At 43.3% G+C, this 26,549-nt stretch overlaps 1 protein-coding gene across 1 annotated transcript in view; it reads left to right on the plus strand.

The window, feature by feature from the left end:
- kcnip3a (Kv channel interacting protein 3a, calsenilin) overlaps positions 1-26,549 on the plus strand; it is a 61,248-nt gene that overhangs the window by 22,682 nt on the left and 12,017 nt on the right. The window lies entirely within an intron of this gene.

Below are 26,549 nucleotides of genomic sequence, written 5' to 3' on the forward strand. Positions count from 1 at the left end.
ACGTTGTCCACAGCGTGTGAGTGACAGGGTAAATGTGTGATGTTGTCCACTTGTATGAGTGACTGGGTGAATGTGTGATGTTCTCCACAGTGTGTGAGTGACAGGGTGAATGTGTGACGTTGTCCACAGCGTGTGAGTGTGTGAGCAACTGGGTGAGTGTGTGATGTTGTCCACAATTGTGAGTAACAGGGTGAATGTGTGACGTTGTCCACAGCATGTGGGTGACAGGGTGAATGTGTGACGTTGTCCACAAGTGTGAGTGACTGAGTGAATGTGACGTTGTCCACAGCGTGTGAGTGTGTGAGCAACTGGGTGAGTGTGTGGTGTTGTCCACAAGTGTGAGTGACAGGGTGAATGTGTGACGTTTTCCACAGCGATGTGAGTGACAGGGTGAATGTGTGACGTTTTCCACAGCGTGTGAGTGACAGGGTGAATGTGTGACGTTTTCCACAGCGTGTGAGTGACAGGATGAATGTTTGATGTTGTCCACAGCATGTGAGTGTGTGAGTGACTGGGTGAATGTGTGATGTTCTCCACAGTGTGTGAGTGACAGGATGAATGTGTGACGATTTCCACAAGTGTGAGTGTGTGAGTGACTGGGTTAGTATGTGATGTTGTCCACAAGTGTGAGAGACTGGGTGAGTGTGTGACGTTGTTCACAAGTGTGAGTGACAGAGTGAATGTGTGACGTTGTACACAAGTGTGAGTGTGTGAGGGACAGGGTGAATGTGTGACATTGTCCACAGTGTATGAGTGACAGGGTGAACGTGTGACGTTGTCCACAAGTGTGAGGGACAGGGTGAATGTGTGATGTTGTCCACAGCGTGTGAGTGTGTGAGAGACTGGGTGAGTGTGTGATGTTTGGTGACATTATAAGAACACACGTATAGAGTTTCTACTATGTCCTCTACCACACTGCTGTCACTGTGCTGGAGGTTGATTGGATAGATCTGAATACGTTTCCCAGGGGCCGCTCTTGGAGGTGAGTGAACACAAAGAAAGAGAAGAGGCAGATGGTGCAGCTTTGCATTTTTTGGGTCTCATTAGCGGATCAGAACCGCAGGATTAAAGATGAACCTTGGGGCATGTGTAGCACTCGTCTGAGATCATTCACTCAGTGATCAGAGCAAAGATTAGATCAGAGGCGGGAGAGAGAGAGAGAGAGAGAGAGAGAGAGAGAGAGGGAGGGAGGGAGGCTGTCACTGATAGAGCAGATACTGTCAAACCACTCATGTAGCTCAGACTCTAATCTGCTGGAGGGTCTCTGTGTGGAAATCCTTGAAAGTTCGGGAGTTTGGGAGAAAAACGACGGCTTTGAAAGTTGGTTGAGAGCTCCCTTGACTTTCAGGGCTGCGGATTTTACGTAATGGACAGTGACCGAATCTGATTCTGCGAACCTGATATCATTTTACGAGACGTAATCACTGCAAAGTAACCGCGACAGCTGTGCAACCCGTTTTCTTAAACGTTGCTAATCAAAATTAGATCTGAACCTAATCCTTGTTCCCATCTACTGAACGGCAGCGTCTGGGCTTGGATCTAAATTTGCTTAGACGCTCCATCACTCCAGAGAATGTGGTTCCTCTGCTGTACTGTCCAATCCTGTAGGCGTTACACATCTCTAACCAACTCTTGGGTTTGCGTATGGTGACCTTATACTTGTGCAGCTGCTTCCAAGCATCCCATTTCATTGCATTTATTACTCGTCTCCACTTCCACCCATCAGTGAGACGTCCCCAGTTTACAAGCATGTGCTCCCTCTGAGACATAACTGTCCTCCATTTTGGTTCAGCGGTTTCGTACCTGAACTCTGGTACAATAGCAGTAGCTGTTAAAATAAGGAGTTCTTAGAGGAGTTCTTAGAGAAGAGTTTGGTTAAAATAGTGGTATCCTATCTCCAGTTTGGAAGCTGCACCAGCCATTGTTGCCTCCATTTTGGTTCAGAGAGAGTCCAGAGCACAGGCGCGAATATTCGTAGGTGAAATGTACGTGTGCAATATTCGCCTGTCAAGGTGAATCTCATTGAAATGAATGGATTTGCACATGGAGCGTGGTTTAACACACTGGAGCAGAAGGCAAACTGCCCAGATCTGTCACATCAGCAGACAGACACCACCATAAGCAAAGACTACCCACCCACAGAGCAAGGCCAATTGTGCTCTCTAGGACTCTGAGCATTGAAAAAGCAATGTTTTGGTGAAAAGGCCAACACTTCACTGCTCTCAATCCCCCCCAACACAATTCTCTTAACCAGCATTTGTAATATCAGCGTTATTATGGCTGATTAATTTGCTTATATCAGCATTGGTGGGGAGTTGTAATTATTGGAAGGGAATTCAATTGATGATCACACTTCACAGTCATAATTTCTTAATGCGTTTCTCAATAGAAACCTCTCCTTCGGGCCTCGTAATTACTTCACACAACCCATTGACCAGTCAGTGATGTAAGACCTTCCTCTCTTCACCTCAGCGCAGGTAATCAACACAAATCTCCTGCCCACAAACTCTTGGGACGGTGTATAGATCAGGGATGAGGCCAGCTGTGGGATACAAAGCTTTGTGGCCTCCTCTGGACATGACCTATTGCCGGAGTTATTGATTTACACTGTTTCAGCCGACATGGCAGTAGATCAGATGTATTGATGGCTACAGATGTGACAGGAGCTGTGTCCGAAACTGAACAACCGTGCAGCTGTGTCCTATCCACTGTCTCCTATGTTAGAAAAGCTGGATCACAGGTCAGCTCAGTACCGTGACCTTGAAATAGATCTCTGGAGATCACCTTCGCCTCTCTGGAGAGGCTCCTCAAACACAGCAGTGCATTATTGGTATTATGAGTCTCCTATTTGCTACGGTATATACTCTACTTATTGCAGTGGATTGTGGGATTGTTATTGTTCCCTGAAGTAGTTTTAAGGGCATCTGTTACATTGTGGAGGGACCCATACATTGTCTACTACACGGTGAGTAGGGCACCGTTTCAGACACAGCTATGGTTTTAGACACGAGTGAAGTGGCTGCTTGTATTTGGACACTAATATTAATTGAATATTAATTAAATATATTTGGTTATACACGTCTCTGTGGTGGTACCTTCAAGGCCACATTTCTGTACTTTTAGGTAGGGATTTCTGTACTTTTAGTGTCGCAGTCACACAGCTCCAGGGGCCTGGAGGTTGTGGGTTCGATTCCCGCTCTGGGTGACTGTCTGTGAGGAGTGTGGTGTGTTCTCCCTGTGTCTGCGTGGGTTTCCTCCGGGTGACTGTCTGTGAGGAGTGTGGTGAGTTCTCTCTGTGTCTGCGTGGGTTTCCTCCGGGTGACTGTCTGTGAGGAGTGTGGTGTGTTCTCCCTGTGTCTGCGTGGGTTTCCTCCGGGTGACTGTCTGTGAGGAGTGTGGTGTGTTCTCTCTGTGTCTGTGTGGGTTTCCTCCGGGTGACTGTCTGTGAGGAGTGTGGTGTGTTCTCCCTGTGTCTGTTTTGGTTTCCTCCTGGTGACTGTCTTTGAGGAGTGTGGTGTGTTCTCTCTGTGTCTGTGTGGGTTTCCTCCGGGTGCTCCGGTTTCCTCCCACAGTCCAAAAACACATGTTGGTAGGTGGATTGGTGACTCAAAGTGTCCGTGGGTGTGAGTGTGTGAGTGAATGTGTGTGAGTGTGTGAGTGAATGTGTGTGTGTGTGTGTTGCCCTGTGAAGGACTGGCGCCCCCTCCAGGGTGTATTCCCACCTTGCACCCAATGATTCCAGGTAGGCTCTGGACCGACCGCGACCCTGAACTGGATAAGGGATACAGAAAATGAATGAATGACTTTTATTATGTGGTTTTATTTTACACAGTTCTATAATAAAAGAGTAGAGATATCCTCTTTCCTTCTGGAGAAGAGAATGAAATGCACCTTAAGAGAACACAGCTGAACTTTAAATCCACTGCTGTACTTTTCAAGGTACATTTACACCTCCAGTGACAAATAATATACCTCTACCTCATCTCTTTTTTTCTGAGAGTGTAAGTCGATGTTAAAAGACTGAGTTGTAAACAATTCTGACCCAATCTACTGGTCCTTTCATTGGGAAGAGATGCAAGTGAGATGTGAAATTTTGTTCCAACTGCAATTATAATGTTTGAGTTTTACAGTGACTCCTTCGGTAAAGAGCCTTGAGCTGCTGCTAATTGAAATGACATTTTTTATTTAAAACTGCAGAGGCAAGCCTCATATGCAGGGTCAGTGATGTATCTAGAACTTCCAGAAGCTTTCACTCACTCACTCACACACTCACTAACTAATTCATTCACTCGCTCACATTAGGAACTGCTCCACAATCGGTTGCAATTCAGTGCTTTAAATTAAAGACAATGTGTCATTATTTTCTATAATTTGGTCCCACCCTCTGTATCAAACCTGGCAATTTATCCATGCATCTCCTACCCACATATACTTTGCCTTTAGAGCTAGGAGCAGAGCTGAGATAGGAGCTGTTGTCTTTGGGTCTGAAGCAGTTCTCGACTCTTCTGTGTGATCTTTTCCCCCTGTGTAAAGACCTCGTGCTCAGAGCTCAGAAAAAGTAAAACAGTAATAAACCAACAGCACAGATGGTACACACTCAAAATGTATCTCATAATGAATAAACTACACACCACTAACAAACGCGCACACACACACACACACACACACACACACTTATGGATTTATGAATTTTTGTGGATGAGTGATATTTAGGGACAAACAACAACAGTTGTACAAGCGCACAAACACACAACTGCCTACAAATAAATAAAAACCCACAATCACACACACACACACACACATAAAAAAGGACCCAAACTCACACAAAGGCTTAAACACACACACAAACTATGACACAAAGACACACAAACTTGCAAAAATGTACAGCAATCACACATTCACAAACAATGGCGCACACACACACACACACAAGGCAGAGGTTTGTGTAGTTTTGGATTTTCTGCTTCATCTGCATCAGCTGTGTCTGAACTGTGGGGGAGGGGCTGGGACAAAATAAAGGAAACAGCAAATGAAAAGGGCCTCGTGCTGGAAGTAATTACATTTCAATGATGAAACCCCGCTTTTTGTCAGCGCCTATTTTAATTAGTCTTTCTGTCAGTTTCTGCTTTTTTCACGAAGCCGTTTCTGCTCCGGAGTCGATTTAAGCACATGCTGACACCAGGGGCTAATCTCAGCACTGAGTACAGTAGCTTTCCTTCTTTCATCTTCTTTCATTCTGTCAGTCCTGTATGTGACTGTACGGTGTGTGTGTGTGTGGGGGGGGGCTCTACAGTAGATGTTGGAACAATGCTGTGAGGATTTGATGGCATTCGGCCATTAGAAAGGTAACGTACTGATGTTGGATGATTAGCTCTGGATAAACACAGGTCCAACTTGTTCTCAAGGTGAACGCTCCACAGCCCGGTTCCTGGGGGGTTTACACCACTCTGGATGATGCTCACGCTCCACAGCGTCCCATTTCACCTCCTGCTTTAATGTGGAGGTTATACAACCTGTGCACTTGAACATAGCTGGATTCACTCATTATAATGGGGTCTACAAACCGCATCCTTCCCCTGTTGCATTATATCTTATTATTATTATTTATTATTATTTCTCCTGTAAGCACAGAGCTCCTGAGGTTTCCTCTATGGATTGTAGGGATGTTATATACATAAGTGTGTATTGGATGCTGCAGCAGCTACTTTGCTGCACGAGTGTGAAAAAATATGAGGCATCTGGCAACAGTGCTGGGAATAAAAGGTGATATAATCGTGGCTGTTTGCTCTTGATTGTGTCTTTAGCCCACATTAATCACTGCCATCTGTTGTTATTGTGATGTCATTGTTCGTGTTTGTCCCTCTCTCCAGAAGCTTTCTGAAATGTAGCATGAGGCTAAAAAAAAAAAGCCAAGAATTCGCTTGGCTTTTCTCTTTAAAGCTGCAATACATGATGTTGGTTTTATTTTCTAGTTCAAATGAAGTGCAAAATATGAAGAAATTGATTAACAATCGCCATCTTAGCAATGAGTGCCATCAAATGCAAGTGCTCAGACCGTCTTTGTTGTTGTGGTTCCCCTGTGTGGCCACTAGAGGTCGTCTTTGACTAATGCTCTAGTTCGATGGTGAGGATGCTGGATGTGTGACCCCTGGTGGCTACGTAGGTGAACTACAATAACACACAAGTGCTCAGACTGTCTTTGTTGTTGTGGTTGCCCTGTGTGGCCACTAGAGGTCGTCTTTGACTAATGCTCTAGTTCGATGGTGAGGATGCTGGATGTGTGACCCCTGGTGGCTATGTAGGTGAACTACAATAACACACAAGTGCTCCTGTTTATTTTTGCTTGGTGCCTCTTTAAATATTGTAAATATTAATGTTTGAAACCATCAGATTTATTTGATTGGGAAGTCCGTTTTTTATGAAAATGTGAATGTAACTGTTTTGGTTGTGAATTTATGAATATTGCCAAAATTGTTTCTAAAATACACAGTATACGATTAATTATCAGTTCTTTAAACTCGATGTTACACTGGTCTCTTGGCTCCTGGCAGCTTAGGAGTGCAATGGCGCCACCTAGTGTTTGGATGATGTTAACAGGGATGAGTTGAATGGCTTAAAATAAAATCTGGAAGTAGAATTCCAGTTGATAAAAGCTAACCAAGCTTTGTTAACACCATAGTTTATACACTTAAATAAGAAGCTGATGTTGCAGACTGCTAACAGTTAAGATCCTGATTCTCACTGGAAACTGTGATATGACACTGAGAAACATTATGCTAAAGAAAGGTAAATGAGCAGAATAATGACTGTGGATGTGTTTCATTACGGAGCGTCATCCTGCTTCCAGCCGAGGAATTTACACTGAGACTTTTTCCTAAAATGGAAATGAGGTTTTTGTGGGATTTCACTCATGAGGCAAATACCTTATGTCAGTATCATCAGCTGAAACCTGAGGAGAGCTCATCTCTCTCTCTCTCTCTCTCTCTCTCTCTCTCTCTCTCTCTCCCTTATCTCTGTTTCTCTCTTCCTCTTTACCTCTCTCTCTCTCTCTCTCTCTCTCTCTCTTTTTCCCTCTCTCTCTCTCTCTCTCTCTCTCTCTCTCTCTCCCTTATCTCTGTTTCTCTCTTCCTCTTTACCTCTCTCTCTCTCTCTCTCTCTCTCTTTTTCCCTCTCTCTCTCTCTCTCTCTCTCCCTTATCTCTCTTTCTCTCTTCCCCTTACCCCTCTCCCTCTCACCCCTCTGTCTCCCATTTCTTTCTGTTTCTCTTCCTCTTTACCTACCTCTCTCTCTCTCCCTCTCTCTCTCTCTCTCTCTCTCTCTCTCCCTTATCTCTCTTTCTCTCTCTCTCTCTCTCTCTCCCTTATCTCTCTTTCTCTCTCTCTCTCTCTCCCTTATCTCTCTTTCTCTCTCTCTCTCTCTCTCTCTCTCTCTCTCTTTCTCTCTCTCTCCCTTATCTCTCTTTCTCTCTTACCCCTCTCCCTCTCACCCCTCTGTCTCCCATTTCTTTCTGTTTCTCTTCCTCTTTTCCTCTCCCTCTCTCTCTCTCTCTCTGTATTTTCTAATATCTAATGTTTGGAGAAGCTTTTTTAAGTGCTACACATTGACTGGACAGTTTCCTAACTCTGGTGCTACTCGTAGGTTCTGTAAGTTTGCTTCATTATAGTTTATGAGTGTGAGGCACTGGTTCTGAACAGCACTGACCCATTTCCTTGTGGACACTGGAAGCACTTCCTCTGTCCACTCATCTGACCGCTCTTTGGCTGCTGTGGGATTTGACGTCCTCCTCATGTGACTTCAGGACCCCACCGAAGAGGTGCCCACTCATTTTCTGGATTTTATCTGCTGCGTTAACCCCGGTTCTCCGAGTTCTTCGGGTTCTGCAAGTGGTAGAGCCAGGAGGGAGAAGTCCAAGTGAGCTTTGAGTGGCAGAGCTGACAGGTAAGGAGACGGAAGTGCAGGAAAGTCAGTGGAGGTCAGCAGAATGGAAATGGTCAGCAGCTGCAAGGACGAGTGTCAGAAGGAACTGAGCAAACTGCTGCGGTGCTTCTTCGGCTTCATCACCGGCTCCTTGGTCCCAGGTACCGCCATGAAACACGGCACATGGTCTCCAACACATTCAGTCTCGACAACACACATTTGTTTACAGTTACAGTTTGGACACTGGGCAGACGATCTAATCCAGAGTGGTTTTAAGATGTTAATGTAGCGTTAGGAGTCTAGCCCAGGTTTTGTTGCGATAGCATATTGTTCTTGCAAGAGCTGGGGACTGAACCCCAGGTTATTATTAGGTACATTGTACTGGAGGATTTGGACGTATATTTAGTGGATTGGGTGATTTGAGTCTCCAGACGTTCACTTGAACACAATTGAAATTAATTAGTTCCAATTTAACTTCAACAAAGGTTAATGTCACAGTGCTTCACCACGGTGATTAATATCTCAGTAAATCTATTGGCAATGATATTGTCTTATATTATATCTCAGATCACCCCCTATGTCTTAGTTAGTGCACGATACGAATCCTTAAAATAAGGCTTCTACACACAGCAATGTGTGACTGAATCCCAGTGGTCTCTTCGTTAGTTTATAATGCAGTGTGTGTGTGTGCAGATGCCTTTATTTTATGGTTTACAGATAGTGCTATGTTGGAAATAGGCAGCTATTTAAGATTAATTTAAGTATTTCTGCTGTGTTTAAGTCACTGACCTGTGATTAAAAAGACAATAAGCATTTGTATAATGTTGTTTTTTGGCACAGTTTTGCAGTGTAGGAAGGTCCCTGTGGTTCAGTGTTTCTGCTGGTTGTGAGATGTGAAGTGACTGGGAGTAATAAGGTTTGGTTGCACCGCGGTAATGAGCTTCACTGCAGGTATTTGTTTTATATAAAGAGTGTTTATGTTATTTTTGTGATCTGCTGATGATGCATTCTGTCTGTTCTTCCGTTAGGCATTGATTCAGTGTAAAACTATCTCAGCCGTTCTTGCGGTAATGCACTGTGCTGTCATCTGTCACCATAATATACACTTGTCCTAAACGGCTGGGTTCATATAAAGGTCAGAGCTCACTTTGTGTTTGTCGTGGCACAAAGTCTCGGTTTGAAAACAACACATTTTTATTTTTTAGACAAAACCTTCCAAAATGCACTTTACAGTATTGGTAAAGACAGAGAAGTGTTGATGATTTAGCCCGGTATTTTAAACACTAATGTACACTCGAAACATTCGGATCCCTAGCCGTAATGTTAGCCGTCGTCCTCCTCATCATCCAGCTATGAGGCAAATTTTCAAAAATAAAAAACCCTCCTGCTACTTGCTTTAGTTAATTTCCTGCTGAAATAATACAGCATGAACTAGCATGAGCAACATGCTAATCCATTATGCTAATTTGTCATAATTCCTCCAAATTTACACATACTAATGTTCCAAAATTGCTTAAAATAAACCAATGCTGCTTTGACTTCCTCTGAAAGTGAATATTTTCTCACTTCTCCTGTAAAATTACAGTTTTGGAGATGCTAGCTGTTGACAGCAACGATATGCTAGTAGCACTGTTTTTTCTCTCAGGGTTGCTAGCATGATTAGCATTAGCATCCTGAAGGATTCGTTTCTTTTAAGCCTTTTTAGCTTTATGACTGATTGAAAGTGAGCTGAATTATAACAAGTGGTTCATAATTCAGAGCCCAAACTGAGACAGACATAAAAGAAGCTGGTGGTAACGGTGGTTGGAGAGACAGACGACTGTTATTTCACACTCAGCTGAACAGAGGAGCTGAAACCTAGGGCCAGTGGGGAGTGAGTTACTCTAAAGCTCCTCAATATGAGGCAGAAATCCCCTCTCTGGAAAACTGCCAGTGATGTAAGAGTCAGGGATTGGAGGAAGAGCTCAGTTATCAGTGTGAGGGCGACTGGGAGTGAAAATAAGAAACAGATCAACAGCGCACGGTTTAAAATGATCCAGATATAATCCAAGACCAAAATTCAGAAGTTAATGAAGATATGACTTCTTACTTTTAAATACTAAAGTACAGGCTTCAGGTTTGAGGCCAGAAAACCCCTGAAACAGAAATCTATATCAGACAGTAAAGCTGTAGGACTTGTTTTGCTTCATTCTGCAGCATTCTGCCAATTTCGCAACAACTGCAGTTCGCTTTAGTGTACCTGAAGGATTAGAGATTCTTCTTGCAGGATAGTGGCCAGGTCTCTACGTGATGCTGGTGGAGGAAAACGTTTCCTGACTCGCTCCTCCAAAACACCCCAAAGTGGCTCAATAATATTTAGATCTGGTGACTGTGCAGGCCTTGGGAGATGTTCAACTTCACTTTCATGTTCATCAAACCAGTCTTTCACCAGTCTCGCTGTGTGTGTTGGTGCATTGTCGTCCTGATACACGGCACCGCCTTCAGGACACAGTGTTTGAACCAGTGGATGCACATGGTCCTCCAGAATGGTTCGGTAGTCCTTGGCAGTGACGCGCCCATCTAGCACAAGTATTGGGCCGAGGGAATGCCATGATACGGCAGCCCCAACCATCACTGATCCACCACCATGCTTCACTCTGGGCGGTAAATCTGGGTGGTACGCTTCTTTGGGGCTTCTCCACACTGTAACTCTCCCGGATGTGGGGAAAACTGTAAAGCTGGACTCATCAGAGAACAATACATGTTTCACATTGTCCACAGCCCAAGGTTTGCGCTCCTTGCGCCATTGAAACCGACGTTTGGCATTGGCGTGAGTGACCAAAGGTGTGGCTACAGCAGCCCGGCCGTGTGTATTGACCCTGTGGAGCTCCCGACGGACAGTTCTGGTGGAAACAGTAGAGCTGAGGTGCACGTTTAATTCTGCCGTGGTTTTATGTTTTTTGGATACAATCCGGGTCAGCACCAGAACATCCCTCTCAGACAGCGTCCTCTTGCGTCCACAGTGAATCCTGTTGGATGTGTTTCGTCCTTCTTGGTGGTGTGCTGACGTTACCCTGGATACCGTGGCTCTAGATACATCACAAAGACTGTCTTGGTCAAAGATGCGCCAGCAAGACGTGCACCAACAATCTGTCCTCTTTTGAACTGTGGTGTGTCACCCATAATGTTGTGTGCGTTGCAGTATTTTGAGCAAAACTGTGTTCTTACCCTCTGCTAATTAACCCTTCACACCCTGCTCTTACTGGTGCAATGTGGAGTTAATGAAGATTGGCCTCCAGACTGCTTCAATTTAGCCATGAAACCTCCCACACTACAATGATAGGTGTTTCAGTTTCACTGTCTAACTCCTGTATATATATATATATATATATATATATATGTGTGTGTGTGTGTGTGTGTGTGTGTGAGACATTAAATAATGAATGCAGTTCAGGGTTAAAAACGACTGCTCTCTCATCTTAGTCCCAGATGATTGTTGAATGTAATACTGACCCAAAAAAAGCAAATTGAACAGTAAAGGGTTACATGCTTAAAATATCACAAATGTAAGCATAAAATGGCTGTATTAATAGTTCTAAACATTTGATCTGTGTTCTCATATTCCACACATATTTCCTCACTGTGGTCTGACGAGGACGCAGACAGGCAATGCATGCACTGACCCCTAGTGGACGTATAGCTCTATTATTTCCTTTGAATAAACATGTTTCCATTTGACTTCCATTAATATTTAAGAACATCTCTTAAAGCTACTATTTCATCTGGATATCAGCGATAAAAACATTATTGAATTATGCAGATGGCTTTAGCGTGAGGTTCAGAGAGGTGTATTTTTACAGCGTCCGGACAAAGACACTTCAAGCGCAGAGGGGATTGGTTTTAAGTTAAAGGTCATGAGTGGGGCATACTGGGGCCTTTGAAGTCTCCATCAGTGTGTGGTCACCAAACAGACTCCTCAATGTGGTGTATTCTCACGTGTCCCTGTCCGTGTCGATCAGAGCGGACACTGTGACGAGTGTAGGTTTGTGGCCGGTCCGTTCTGCAGATCCGTGCTGTTGTGTGTTGTGGAACGTTATCATCATCATCGCCGTCTGACCATGGGGAGTGTGATGGCCACTCTTTCTTTAGAAGCTCGCCGGCGTTTCTCTCGTCCGAGTTTTCTGTCCGAGTGTCGGCACAGTACGGCACGCTATCAGCGCTCAGGTACCGCAGCCAAACACTCGCATCCTTTCTCTGTTCAGTGGGGGTTATTTAAGCTGAATTACTGTTGGAGCTAAGCCTTGTTTGAAGACCAAATATGCTTCCCGTTACATTGGTGTATTTATCTGCTGGTTTCTTTCTGTTGGAACATTGCTGTGACAGTATGGTTGCTTTCAGCCACAGATGGAACTGTTGATGTACGGGTGTCAGCAGTGGCCCGAGGGCCTTGAACGCCGTGGTCTTAGACTCGTGAGCACCTGCTACAGAGCACCCCATTCGGTTGGCTACGTATTTAATTTTATTTACGTTAATAATTATAAGAAAACACTTACAAACATTCAGACACTACGTGAATACATTGGATGTGGATACATGTGGATTCCAAATATATCAATAAAACTAAGCCATCCTTTCAGTGCGATTACAATCACCACGTTTACTTCAGCCCTCAGTCAAAGTCCTGGTAGATGGGCTCCTGGTGAGTGTCGCCGCCCTCGCTGTGGTAAAACTGAACAAAGTCCGTCGTGTCTGTGTGAACGAGCCCCGTCTCAGCTTGGTTCTGACTCAGAGTTTCATACACACGGAGGTTCTGCTCACACAGCTCCAGATCCTGGTACATCCGTCGGGGCTCGATCTTATCTGCGTTTCCCTTGGCCTGGAAAGATGAGGAGATGTGAATCTCACCGAGTTTTACTGACACTTTGGGTCCTGGGTGTGTCATAAATGCTGTAGTAAACCTAATTAAAACATGGCTGACCCCATGTGGAGGACCCCCTCTATGGAGCATCCAGGGACAGTTTAATTCTTCACCTCACTGTAGTGAGTTTCACTAAAATAGTCCAGCATTAATCTTCTTAAAATAAAGATATATTTTTTAAAAAAACATTGTTTATCAGTTCCTTTACACATCATTCCCCTCACCTCTGCTTTTTCTTCACTTCCGTTTGATTCAAACGAGTCACTGATATGAGAAGATATGTGCGCTGATGGACGAGAAGAGAAACATCACGTTGTTTATTGCTGATACACTCAATGTTTAAAGGACAATGCACATATACTTCACTGTTTACAGGCATTTTCCGTTTCCATTTACCGTAAAATCCCAGGATCACTTCAGATCTGGAGTTAATACATTTTCTTGAATAGTTCGTGAATTCTTAGAGTGTTCCAGAAAATATAAGGAATTCAAGATCGTTGAGTTGTTATTTATTTCATTGTTAAGATGCGAAATATTGACTGTTTCCTCTACTATCTTTAACTGTGCTGTAATTTGTGACTTAGAGCAGAAGGAGAATTAATGTTTAAAGGCAATGGCAAAGGGAAAGCAATGCAACGTAGCGGGAGAAAGAGAAAAATACAGCAGTCTTACTGCATTAACACAGTATTTAATAATCAAGTGTGTGTGTGTTTACCTGTTTTCTTGGAGGTTGCTCTACAAAGGCAGCAGCACATGGATATGACTATAGGCAGAGCTAGGACCGTGAGGGCAGCGCAAGCGATCAAAGCGTACAGGGCATAAAACTGCCAATCTACAAGAAGACAACAAGCCATGTTTCTGTTTTTCATGAAGTACAACCTTTAAAAAAAGGTTGAAATCTGCACAAATACATTAAATTACAGTAAACATTTCTATTAATCTTGGCTTAAGTACAATACTCTTCATTATTCTTATATTGTTATTAATATCATTCCTTTTCTAAATCTTATACGAATAAAAATCATTGAATAAAATAAGAAAATGACATTAAAATGACTTCAAAAATTAAGCAAATTATTCCCAAATTTTTTACCAAATTCACATATTTTTTACCAAATTATTCCCAAGTTTTCTCGTTAAATGTAACTAGTGTAAAAACTCACTACCGTCTCCAGAAGACCATGAAGATTTAAGCGATTGGTGTAAGTCTGAAAACCACGACACTATGAAAGAGAAGATATATTTACACAATTATTAATGTGTGCATTTAAATGTAACTGAAATGCAATAATCCCAATAAAACACAACTCACTTGTGAAGTTCCTTTGCTCTTCTCAGATAGCTTTGGGTGTGTCTGTAGCTCTAGTAGAGCTTTGTGTGTTTGTAGATCTCAGAAACTCTGACTGCATGACACTGCTGCGCGCTTCTTCCAGGTGGGTGTTGAGGGTGTAGTTAAATGTGCCCATCTCTCTTTTGGGTTGGGGTTGGGTGTTTGTCGTAGTTAAAGGGATATTTCTGAAGAATGTAGTGTTTTTCTGAGGTAAACAAGGTAATTACAGTGATGGTGATTACCAGAAACCACCAGTGAAATCTATATTCTGTATAAGTAGCAAATATACGGCAGGGTTTAAAGGCATTCAACTATTTAAAATGGAATTGGGCCCTGTGTGGGTTGGTAAACAGACCCTTACTGGGACTCAGGTGAGCTGCCAATATCAGGCATTGGTTCCTGAAGGGCATTAATTTAACCTGTAGGTCAATCCTGACTACACTGCGGGGCTGCTCATTTGGGCCCAGTATGGCTGTGTTGGCTGGGAACAATTCTGATCGAATCATTTCACTTCAACGCACTCGGAATTACATACTTTACATCTTTAAACATATCACAGAGCTGGATTCCCTTTTTAAACTGAACTGTTCTGTTCCTCACTCTCAAGTACGATGTCTAGAATAACTGTCAAAAAGTAAAGTATATTTGAGTTATTTTGGAACCATTAATTGGTACTAATTCACTACTAATATGCAATTTTAAATATATTAAATTATACTTAATAAACACGGTGTGTCCTAGTCATCTGTTATATTTGTCTCTTCTGATACAACTGAAATATATTTCTCTCAGAGCTCCCTGACTGAACTCTAAAACACCTTAAAATTAGCTTAAATTATTAATAAAATATAAAATCAATAAACAAACAGACCCTGTCAAAATAATCACTAATAAAGATTATTCAGCAGCACAAAAATAAACACCAATACGCAGTATTACAAATTATAACACAATGACAAGTATTTGACTTCTAAAAGTTAGTGGAAGGTAGTTGTATATTTACAAAGTAGTACACTTTTAGCACACCTTCATTTTCCAGAAGGGTGTTTATGTTAATTAAGCACAGTTAGTCGCCTTAAACCTCGACCAATAATAACCAAATCTGAAATATATAACATTTGTTTCCTTTTAAATAATTCAAGTAAAGTCAAGTAAAGTTTAGTAAGTTCAGCAGCTTTCGGACACAGCTCTAAATACAACACTGAAACAGCGCTAGCTACACCGCTAGACACTTTTAGCAACACGCACCAAAGCTAACAGCAACCACCATTTGCTCACTCTTGAATTACACAGCCTTCAGCTGAGAGCAACGCTCGAACAGGAAAAAGACTTTCTGAAACCTAACTCTTTTTTTAAACATGTATTTCCTATAACAACCTTATGAGCTGAACAACACACCACAGGTTCATGCTGCTAGCAAACGGTCTGTGTGTTGTTCTCATAGTTCATAACTTCTAAACCAAATCTACTAAAACGTGTATAAAACTAATAACAATGCAGTATAATTACTTTTCTGTTGATTATAGCATACAGTATCAGAAATTAGTATTAATTAATCTTTTTTTTGACATTTAAACAGATGAAATATGTTTACACGGTTAAATAAGACATTAAAGTCAGATAAAAGCAGTCTGAAAGAATGAGACACAACTAAATATATAGGATAGGTTATTTAATACAAGGTAATTGGCCAAAATTGTCTCACCAATTAATTCAATTGACTTTATTTAAAGTGCAGAATGGCCACAGCCGTGTGGATGAATGTCTCTGCCCTCCACTAGGTGGCACCATATGATCTTAAAAATGTATTGTAAGCCATTCCCGTGTTCTTGGATTCCCAATGAGCTAAACATTATTTTGTTGTTGTTGTTGATCTCCTTCTTCTTTTAAAACATCCTGTTTAACTAATGAGTGTTAATGAGCAGTGGAGTGGAGGAAATTGTTTTATAGCAGTAGACCTGGCCCATAACTGGGACCACTGGGCCAAGAGGAAGTAAAAGCAGTTATAAGTCAATGTTATAAGAACACATTTTGGCAGCTTTGTTTTTCAGAAGGTAGCATTGGTTTCCACACTTTCAGAACCACAATGTACTGCACAGGAATAGTGTTGTTGACTAAAAGTGAACAGTGTAAAGGTACAGCAGTGGTTTTAGAGTCCAGGTGGGTTCTCAGTCGAGGGGGCGGGGCAATCCAAATATATTTGCACTTGACATCAGATGCAGCACAAAAGAGAATGGCCCTATGTATCCCATGTTCATAAGACTTTAGCACTTTTATTCTCATACGTGCCCTTTAAAGAAATACACATGAACTAACAGTGAGCATGTAGTGCTCTCCTCCAAAAGTGTTGAGCTGGGGCACATAGCCTTCACCCTGTTTGATAGCTGCTCTCAATCACAATATTCCTCTGCCGAGGAAACCCTTTTAAAGTTCTGCCTGTCGTATAGCGATCAGCTAATAGACTGTCCATTAGCATTAATAATTACTCAACACAGAGAGTTTTTAAAAAGTTTGTGGGACATTCCCCTTATCACCACTGCATGAATAATATCTGTTCAACTGGGTTCTTGTGAGTGGTTAATGACGAGTGATGGATGAAGAAGGATCTCACAAAGCGGCGAGTGAGTTTAAGTACAACTTAGGTGTTAGTCTCCCAGTTTCTCAGGAGTTCCCTGTGGGGAATTTTGACCCTGATCTTGATTGTGGGCCGCGGCTCTGGTCTGAAAACTCTCACCTAAGTGCTGACTCAGTGGGTAGGAAGACAGCTCTCCGTCTCTTCCACTAATGGGCATGACTGATCGACTTTATAATGGGGTAGGGATCCGCCACTCTGACAGATTGCACGAGCTTTAAGACGCCCGCGGTAAATAAACAAGCCTTATCTTCTGTGTTTACACAGAGCCAAACTATAAAGAGGGAAATGTTTCACACGGGACATTATTTTCTTACTGCAGCGAAATCCTGTTGCACACATGACTCTGACAAGGCGTTTGTTGGTAAAAATGGTATCAGTTTTTCAATGTTCTTGCCCATGTTTAGTTTAATTCTGCCATATTGTAGTTGAGTAATACTAATGTTAGAGAGCCATTATTTTCTCCACTGTCTTTGCTTAGCATTGCTCTTAATATGGCACTAAACATACATTTATTTCTTTAAATATCTATTACAGGATTAATTCATTACTTTAATCGCATTTTATGTTTTCATTCTTATTTTATTAATTCATTTATTCACTGTCTCTAACTGCGTATCCAGTTCAGGGTCTCGGAGGTTCGGGAAGGTGTGTTCTCTCTGTGTCTGCATGGGTTTCCTCCGGGTGACTGTCTGTGAGGAGTGTGGTGTGTTCTCTCTGTGTCTGCATGGGTTTCCTCCGGGTGACTGTCTGTGAGGAGTGTGGTGTGTTCTCTCTGTGTCTGCGTGGGTTTCTTCTGGGTGACTGTCTGTGAGGAGTGTGGTGTGTTCTCCCTGTGTCTGCGTGGGTTTCCTCCTGGTGCTCCGCTTTCCTCCCACAAACCAAAAACACACGTTGGTAGGTGGATTGGCGACTCAAAAGTGTCCATAGGTGTGAGTGTGTGTTGGCCTGTGAAGGACTGGCGCCCCCTCCAGATTGTATTCCCGCCTTCCGCCCAATGATTCCAGGTAGGCTCTTGACCCACTGCGACCCTGAACTGGATAAGGGTTACAGATAATGTTTTTATTTCACTGTTTTAATATCGCTGTCATTACCCTGTAGTGATTCTGCAAAACATTTTGACTTGCCTTTGCGCCCTAAATAAACTCGACCTTGCCTTGCCTGGATGTGTGAGAGATTCAGTACTTTATTGGAAACATGGACGCCTCCATATTGGGGACCTGCTCCAAGGAGCGTAAGCTGGCTCATTCAGGGATGACAAAGCAATTCTCAGGAACTGCATTTTATAGAAAAGACATACGTTTTATAAATAGAAACTGTGATAAAAACGCTTGCTACTTTTTGCCAGTAAAAAGACTTATTTCTCCTTTAATTTTGAGTATGTCTGTACTCTTTCCTGACTTTAGGGCCGTGTTGGGCCTGTTATAGAGACAGAATAACAGGGATAAAGTGGTGTGTCAGCAGTGGTTTCTCTCTCCAGCACTTTTAAAGCTGCTGATGATCTAATGGTCTTACTGGAACCTGCTCACACCACTCTGTTTCACTTCCTTTCTCCTGACGCCAGTCATAAAAGTAGCATCTGCCTACACATTCAATAACAATGCAGAGATACACAGGTCAGAACTTTCAGCATTCATAACGGACGTTGTCGCTGGCCAGCAGTCCATCAGATCACATTCAGACACATCTGGTTGGGCAGGGCTTTCCCTTTAATGCGGCTGGGTTTGATGACTGAAATCGATAGATTTTCAGAATGCTTCAGGTGAGGGGAGTCTGGCTCTTTCCAAGAGACAGAGTTTGATTCCTCTTTGTGTTGGATAGACTCGAGGCTGCCATTACCGCCCTATTGATCTTTATATTTAACTGAACTATTATAATAATTAGGGGCGGCACACTTCCTCCCACAGTCCAAAAACACACGTTGGTAGGTGGATTGGCGACTCAAAAGTGTCCGTAGGTGTGTGTGTGTGTGTGTGTCTGTGTCACCCTGTGAAGGACTGACGCCCCCTCCAGGGTGTATTCCCACCTTGCGCCCAATGATTCAAGGTAGGCTCTGGACCCACCGCGACCCTGAACTGGATAAGGGTTACAGACAATGAATGAATTAATGAATTATAATAATTAGATGTGCTCACTCACATTTAGCAGACTGGAGATTCTCCACAAGGGGGTGCTCTAGTAACAGGTCTGAAACTGAAGCATTTACCTAAAAGCTCTTTAATTTAAACACCTTATGCAAAGTGTTGGTGATGTTGGATGATCATTCTGCACTTTTCTGCACCCATTCGAGGCATCTATGTCATGCGCATGTCACAGAAACAAATAGCGGCCACTGGTTTTAGAGCTGGTTTCAATGGAAATTCACAGTACGAAGCGCCGTGTGGTCCACGACTAGGTTTAATCCTTGTCTGGGAAACCACTCTCTCTCAGAGTCAGTAAATCAGGGGAATAAAAGCAGATTATTTACATTTTTTTAAACATATCACGTCTTTTTTCAGGACTGAGCACTGTTTAATGAAGCGCTGTTCCATTATCCACAAGCTGCCCATTTTTGGGGGACTGCTCTGTTCTTCAGGTTTATTCACAGGGGCCCTGTCCTGTGCTGTTATATGAGTCGCTGTGTGTGTGTGTGTGTGTGTGTGTGTGTGAGAAAGAGAGAGGAAACACTGTCTGGAGGATGAGTGTGGGTGGATAGATACAGGCTGGGGAGGACGGAAAGAGGAGGGAGGGAAAGGGAGGGTGTCCCTGGAATCTGATCTCCTCACTCACTCTCACTCTCACTCTCTCTCAGTCCCTATCTCGTTCACTCTTTCTCTCTCTCTCAGTTTGGAAATGTGAAGCTCAAAAACAAAGAGAGAGAGAGAGATACTGTGAGAGACAGAACGGTAAAGGCCTGTGGGTAGGGTCAGGTCCAGTGAGTGAGTGGTCGGGCTGATCTTCACCGTCAGAAAGTGAGGGACAGGTGAAAGAAAGGGAGGAGGGGGAATGATGGAGAGGAGAGGTGAAGAAGAAACTGCCCACTACTTTTGGTCTGTGGGGAGGGGAGGGGGGTGAAAAGAGCGTGTACAGGTTGAAAGAGAGATAGACGGAGGGGTAGAAGCCGTACTGCTGACGAGGTAGAAAAGGAAGGAAAGAAGAGTGCAGCTGACCGATGGAAAAGCCCAGAGGAGGAGGAAGAGAAGTCAAGCCTCATTTATCCCTCCTTCATCCCTTCTTCCAAAGTTCTGCAGGTCACCTCCCAGGACGTGGCTCTCGTTCATCAAGGTTTTGGAAAACGGAACAGAGACGAAAGAATAAGTACTCCAGGCTTTAATAAACACAGCATGAGCTCGGTGCCGTGGATCTGCGAGGACCCGGTTCTTCGGAGGACTTGATGGGAAGCTTCATCCGGACGTGAAGCTCTGATGAAATTTGTTTTTTTGCGGAGTTAGAAACGGGAAAGAGACTTTTGAGCTGGAGGCCAGTGAATGATTCACTAAGATGTGCAGGTCAAATGATTCACTTTATTATCTTCAGGATAAATGTGTCAGTGGCAGAAGTATTTCAGCTCATTATCTGTGATTAATTGTGTTTGGGATAAATGATTCATATGATTCAGGATTAAGAGATTCAGTTCATCATCAGAAGGACAATTGATTTGATTCGTTTTCTGTGAAACAAATGATTCACTTTATTTTCTGTGGGATAAGGTTAATTATTAAAATATCAGTCCATTATTGACAGTATAACGGGTTGTGTTTATTATTTTCTGGTTACGTGACTCATCTTATAATCTGCATGATGAAGGATTCAGTTGGTTCTGAATGATTCACTTCATTATCCTTATTATTATCAAATTGGTTTGATTCATTAAGAGCAGGATTATTCAGTCTATAATCTGTGGGGAAAGTGATTCAGTTCATTATCTGTCATAGTAGTGACTGAGTTGAATACCTGTGGGATGAGTGATTCAGTGAATCATTTGTGGGATAAGTGACTCAGTTGATAGTCTGTAACAATAATGATTCAGTTGATTATCTGTTTAATACATGAAGTAGCCGATTGTGGGATAAATGATTCAGATATCTGTGGGATAAGTGATTCAGTTGATTTTCTGTGGGATGAATGAATCAGTTGACTTTCTGTTTGATAAAAAAAACGATTCAGTCCGTTATCTATGGGGTAAATGATACAGTTTATTATCTGTGGAAGATTTTTCCGATAATCTGCCGGCCTCTGTTTCACTGACCGTCCGTGAGACAGCAGTGGAGTCGGTATGAGACGTGGCTGAGACCTGGGGCACACGACCTGCGCGTAACTCTCGTAGCCGCTCAGCGAGGGACTCCAAACTCATGCCCTGTGTCTGTGGTAGTCTACAAAAATACAAGCGATATGATCATCGCTGGTGATATCGGAGATCCCAGCAGTAATAGACTCAGCGAGCTGGACTTGGGTCCGTCCTGTTTCTCACTGTTTCTCACCCTATCTACAAAAGCTCTTATCTGAAGCAGTGGGCTGTGGAGGTCGGCGTCTCTCTTGGCTCTCAGCGGCGCGGTTTAAGAAGACTCTGGTCTGTTGTTGACACTTGCAAATAACATTTCCAGCGCATGATGGCTTTTACACGTCTGGACTGTGTAAGAGCACAGCAGTCCGGTCCTTTATTTATGCTCGCCGCCTCTCAAGAGGAATGACCTAACATGGAAACACTGACTTCTCTGCTCATCACCAAAGTAAATGCAGCTGGACGGGACTCCAGAGTTTCCCCAGCACTGAGATTCTGCACAAATACCTCTCACTTCGTCTGCTTTCTTCTCCCCATGACTGGCCAATGAAAGTGACCGATCCTTTGAAGTCAAAGCCGGGCATCAGACTGCTTCAGTGAGCTGGTGCGTCATGGTGCCGTAACCCGTTTCCTTCAGTTACCTCCACTTCACTTCAGGCCAGAGTCACGTTCTCCCCTCCAAAGGGGGCCACGAGTGCCAAGGGGCTCGCATCCCCTCAGTCATGAGCATCCAGGGTATGGAACTCTTTGCCATAGCCGTGGTCATTATCCTCTTCGTGGCTGTTCTCAAGCAGTTTGGCATTCTGGAGCCCATGTCTCTGGAAGGTAAGCAGCATGGTCTTGAAACATATCACCAGATAGCAATGAACGTTTGGCCCGAAAGTGCCGTTTGGCGTTGACTCAGGGTGAGTTTGGCTGCCAAAGTTCAGCCAAAAATCCACATCACAAATCGGACCCACCCAAAATACGCCGTAAACGGAGCGTAAACGCTGCTCATGACTTTTGGCCCACACCATTAGCCAGTGTTTGAACTGAGCCGTACGTTTGATTTGGCCCAAATGTGTCTGCTATCTGGTTTACAAACGTGAATGTGGGTGGACGTGCAGCGTGTAAACAGTCAGTCGTTCACATGAGAAATGTGCGAGCGAAAGGGCCAAACTGGGCTTGTCGTATGGTTTTGGTCGGAGCGCCTCCAAAACAGGTCTTGTGGGGTGTTCCTGGTTAGTGCTGACCAAACTTGGGCCAAGAAAAACATCTACGGAAACACACAACAGTTTCATATGTGCCCGGGGCTGACTGCTGCAGGAAAGAGCAAAAGAAGGTCAACTTACCTTCCGCCGAGTTACAGCAGTGTGTGAGCAGCAATGACAGAGGCTCTATTCCCTCTGTGTTACAGGTCAGTGGAGCATCACAATGATTTTAAAGCTGTAATTTAAAGGTAAAAACTCTACTCAGTGCTCCTTTAAGAGCGAAACGATACTAACACTGCTCTCACACTGAGCGATATTAGGATTATAAAGCGTCTAGACGTCTATTTTTGAGTGCACACTCATCTCACTCGCGCAGATAGCTGCGTTTATGACAGGGAAGTGTGCGGATAATTTCGCCTTACGCTCCGCAGGCGTGAGATAGGAATCAGCTGTGGTTCAAACACACGGCAAATAAGGGATGAATTAGAGCGAGCCGCTTGCCATGCGTCTCCGCTGTTTACACAGCAGCCTGCGAGGATAACAACATTAACAGTGTTAATAGTGCTTTACAAGCGTAAACACTCCTCAGGCAGTCCTCGTTTCACAGGGCTGCTGTGTTTGTGTCACTGAAAGGTGTTGGGTCTCTTTTGCAGTAGATATTCACACAGGACGGTTCAGTTCTGCGGTCGGTTGAGGTTTGTAGGAAACAGATGCTGGTGATTTATGACATCAGAGAAGATCAGTGGCTCCGGGTCGTGTGTTGATTATCATTAGATTTGGAGGGTTACAATGTGAAAACCTTTACAAATGGTGGATAATAACCAGCTCTTTATAAATCATAGGCTTCTTTACAAATCCGGGCCACAGAACCATTCTGTGGAAGGGGGAGGGGCTTAAATGACGTAGGGATCCAATTAAAGGAGCACAAGGTAAGGTTTGGATTTTTGCTCCTGGGCTCCCCCTACAGTTGCAGAGTGTAATTCATTTTTACAGCCCAGCCTTGAAATCAAAGGGGAGGGGCTTGGAACGGGATGTAGTTTCCTACCGTCTCCCAAAAGTTACATAGCGCAATCTCTGTAGTGCTGGGCCTGGAGTAGCAAAGACAGAGGCTCTTTTCTCCCTGTTACAGCAGAAAGTGAAGCATCACAGTGATTTTGAAGCTATAATTTTAAGGTAAATATACTACCTACTGTTACTTTAAAGAATCAGGTGTCAGGGGTGTCTCCAGAGCTTTAGACGTGTGGTGTGTGTTGAGGCGAGTCAAAGTAGATATAGAGGCACTTGAACTTGACACATACCTGATAGAGCACGTGTTTTTCCTCAAATGCATTGCCACGTGTGTGTGTGTGTGTGTGTGTGTGTGAAGGCAAGACCCCAGGTAACTGAGAATGTATTCATAGCACTGAGGTTTGCTGCAAGCATGTGTTAATCATGTCCTGTGAAATATAACAAAGTACGATGACACCCCATCGTATGCAAATGAAGATGCCAGTGTCCCCGCCCCCTGATGACACTCTCTTCATGTACAGGTACATAAGGATAACTTTTTCTCTTTATATTCCACTTCCTGTATTCGTGTCCTCGCCACGTGGGCATTTCTCTATCTTTGTGTTCAGGCAACAAACCACCAGCGGAACCCCACCCCCCCACTACATCATCCCCTGCAACGACCCCTCCAACTTCAGTGCACCATCCAACGTTCAACCAGAGGGAGCTGGTTACTCTGTTGCTTTAAAGCAACACTAGGTAGCATTTCTAACTAATGGTAACAGTTTGAAAATCATTATGAAGTTTCTCTGACCTGTATTAGTGAGAATAGGGACTGTGTTGTTGTTATTCCAGGCTCAACACTGCAGAAAATGCACTATGTAACCTATATGCGGGAGGGTAGGAAACCTCCCCAACCCTCCCTCCCCCCTCTCTCCTTTTATTGCAAAACAGTTCTGTAAAAATGCATTACACTCTAACTCATTAGTAGGGCGAGCACAATTTTACCCAGTGTCCCTTTATATGTAAATGATCTCTTCTCTGATTGGCTATATATAATATGTTGTGACATCACAACAGCCAATGCATAGAAGAACACACAGAGGACAATAGAAATGTGACTGGCAATGTGTGGAGAGATTATGGCAAGGCAATCGCACTAGAGGGTTCTTCTTAAAGACAATGGTTCTGTTTAGAACCTTGAGGAACACCACGTATAAGGTGAACGGGTTCTTTGCCTGTTGAAATGGTTCTTTCTTTGAATGGGGGATTACAAGGTTCTGAGTAGCACCTTTTTAGCTTCTTCTGTTGTATCGAACCGAACATTACAACAATTAAAGAACCATTTATGGTGCTTTAAAGAACCATTTTCAAAAAGGTCTGAGACAGAACCTTTAAAAAACCCATTCCCCATCGATCTGAAGACACATTAAAGTATGTTAATGTTTCTAGATATAAAATAATAATAAAAATAAAGATATCAGACACTGTTGTGGGCGGAGCATTGGCAGCTAAGACCGCCCACTTTTGTTCACCCGGAGATAAGAATTACTACACTTAAAGATCTAAAATCTTCCACACGCCACGTTTCAAGTGAAGAATTTTTTCTCTCTCTCTTTCTCTCTTTTTCTCTCTCTCTTTCTCTCTCTCTCTCTCTCTTTCTCTTTCTCTCTCTCTTTCTCTCTCTGTCTTTCTCGCTCTCTCTCTTTCTCTCTCTCTCTCTTTCTCTCTCTTTCTCTCGCTCTCTCTTTCTCTCTCTCTTTCTCTCTCTCTCTTTCTCTTTCTCTCTTTCTCTCTCTCTCTCTCTCTCTTTCTCTCTCTCATTCTCTAAAAAAAACACAACACAACAAGTCTACCATTACACTTCATTCATTATGAATGGATTATTGAGTGGGCTTGTTTTATGACCACCTAAATATGGGGATTGCAGGCCTCCTGAAGGACACTGTCCATTCCCCAAAATACCCACACACCCACACACTGACCAGGCCCAGAGATGATGTCAGCCCCTGCCCGGAGTCCAGTCCCTCAGTGGATATACCTACCCCTCTTATCACACTGCTCCACTGTTCCACTGTTCCATCCCAAAAACCATCGATCGCCCGGCGCTCTTACGGCTCCACTCCTTTCTCACTGCGGCTTTTTAATCCATCCTCCTCTCTCTCCACTGTACTAATAGCAGTGTGTGTTTGTGCGTGTGTGTGTGTGTGTGTTATCACCTTTCACACACTAACGCTCCTCTTACACACTCTGCCGACAGACTGGATCCTGTAACTTTTTACTCGATTTTATCCTGAGTTTAAAGATGAGAATCAAAACAGTAGGTAAGATTTGGTATTTTTACCTACTTAACACACACCACCACCCCCCACCAGAGGCGCAGAGTGTAGTCCATTTTAAAGGACTGTCCTTAAATCAAGGAGGGTGGTTTCCTACCCTCCTCCAGAAGTTACATAGTGCGGTTTCTGTAGTGCTGAGCCTGGAGTAGCAACGACAGAGACACTATTCTCCCTGTTACACATCGGTGGAGCATCACAATGATTTTGAAGCTGTGATTTTAAAGTAAAAATACGACCTAATGTTGCTTTAATCAAAGTTATATCAGCCTTAGTTATATTTAATATACTGTTGCTGTCATCTCTAAAACACAACGTATATATTGAGTTTGAAAGGAATCTAAGGGAATAGTGTGTTGTTTTGGGTTTTTTAGTAATTAAGAATTTACAGTGAGTTCATCTCTGGCAGTTTCTATTGGTCCATTCGTGAGTGTGTGAGTGACTTGGTGAGTGTGTGATGCCCTGTGATGGACTCCCAGTGATTCCGGATAGGCTCTGAACCCACCGTGACCCTGAGATGGATGAAGTGGTTACAGAAGATTGAATAAATCACTTTAGATGTAGTGTATAATAACACACTGGAGATACACAGCACTGTGTGATTCTCAGTCATCGCTCGGTTCATCTTAACTGCGTAAACACAAAGACAGCAGAGATACATAGTGTAAATACACTCAGCACTATGCACCGCTGGGCATTATTCTACTGTCGGACTGTCAGCAGTGAAGAGTACTTCCACGTATCTGATCCACGGCGGAATAACTGACCGTAAATAGATTAATAGCAACAAAGCACTTTTAAAAAATGGCTGTAAAGTCTAAACTACACCAGAACAGTGTTAATGTGTGTTTTAATTATTTTGGAAAAGAAAACTCTCCAGTTATTATTTAGTCTTTCTCTCTCTACAATGTGTCTCTAGAGAACTATATAAAAAAAAAAGTATATTATCTCTCAAAGATAAAGTTCCCCTGCTCCAGCCAAATGCCCATGCTATGTATC

Source organism: Hoplias malabaricus, chromosome 14 (assembly GCF_029633855.1).
Source record: "Hoplias malabaricus isolate fHopMal1 chromosome 14, fHopMal1.hap1, whole genome shotgun sequence".
NCBI lineage: Eukaryota > Metazoa > Chordata > Actinopteri > Characiformes > Erythrinidae > Hoplias > Hoplias malabaricus.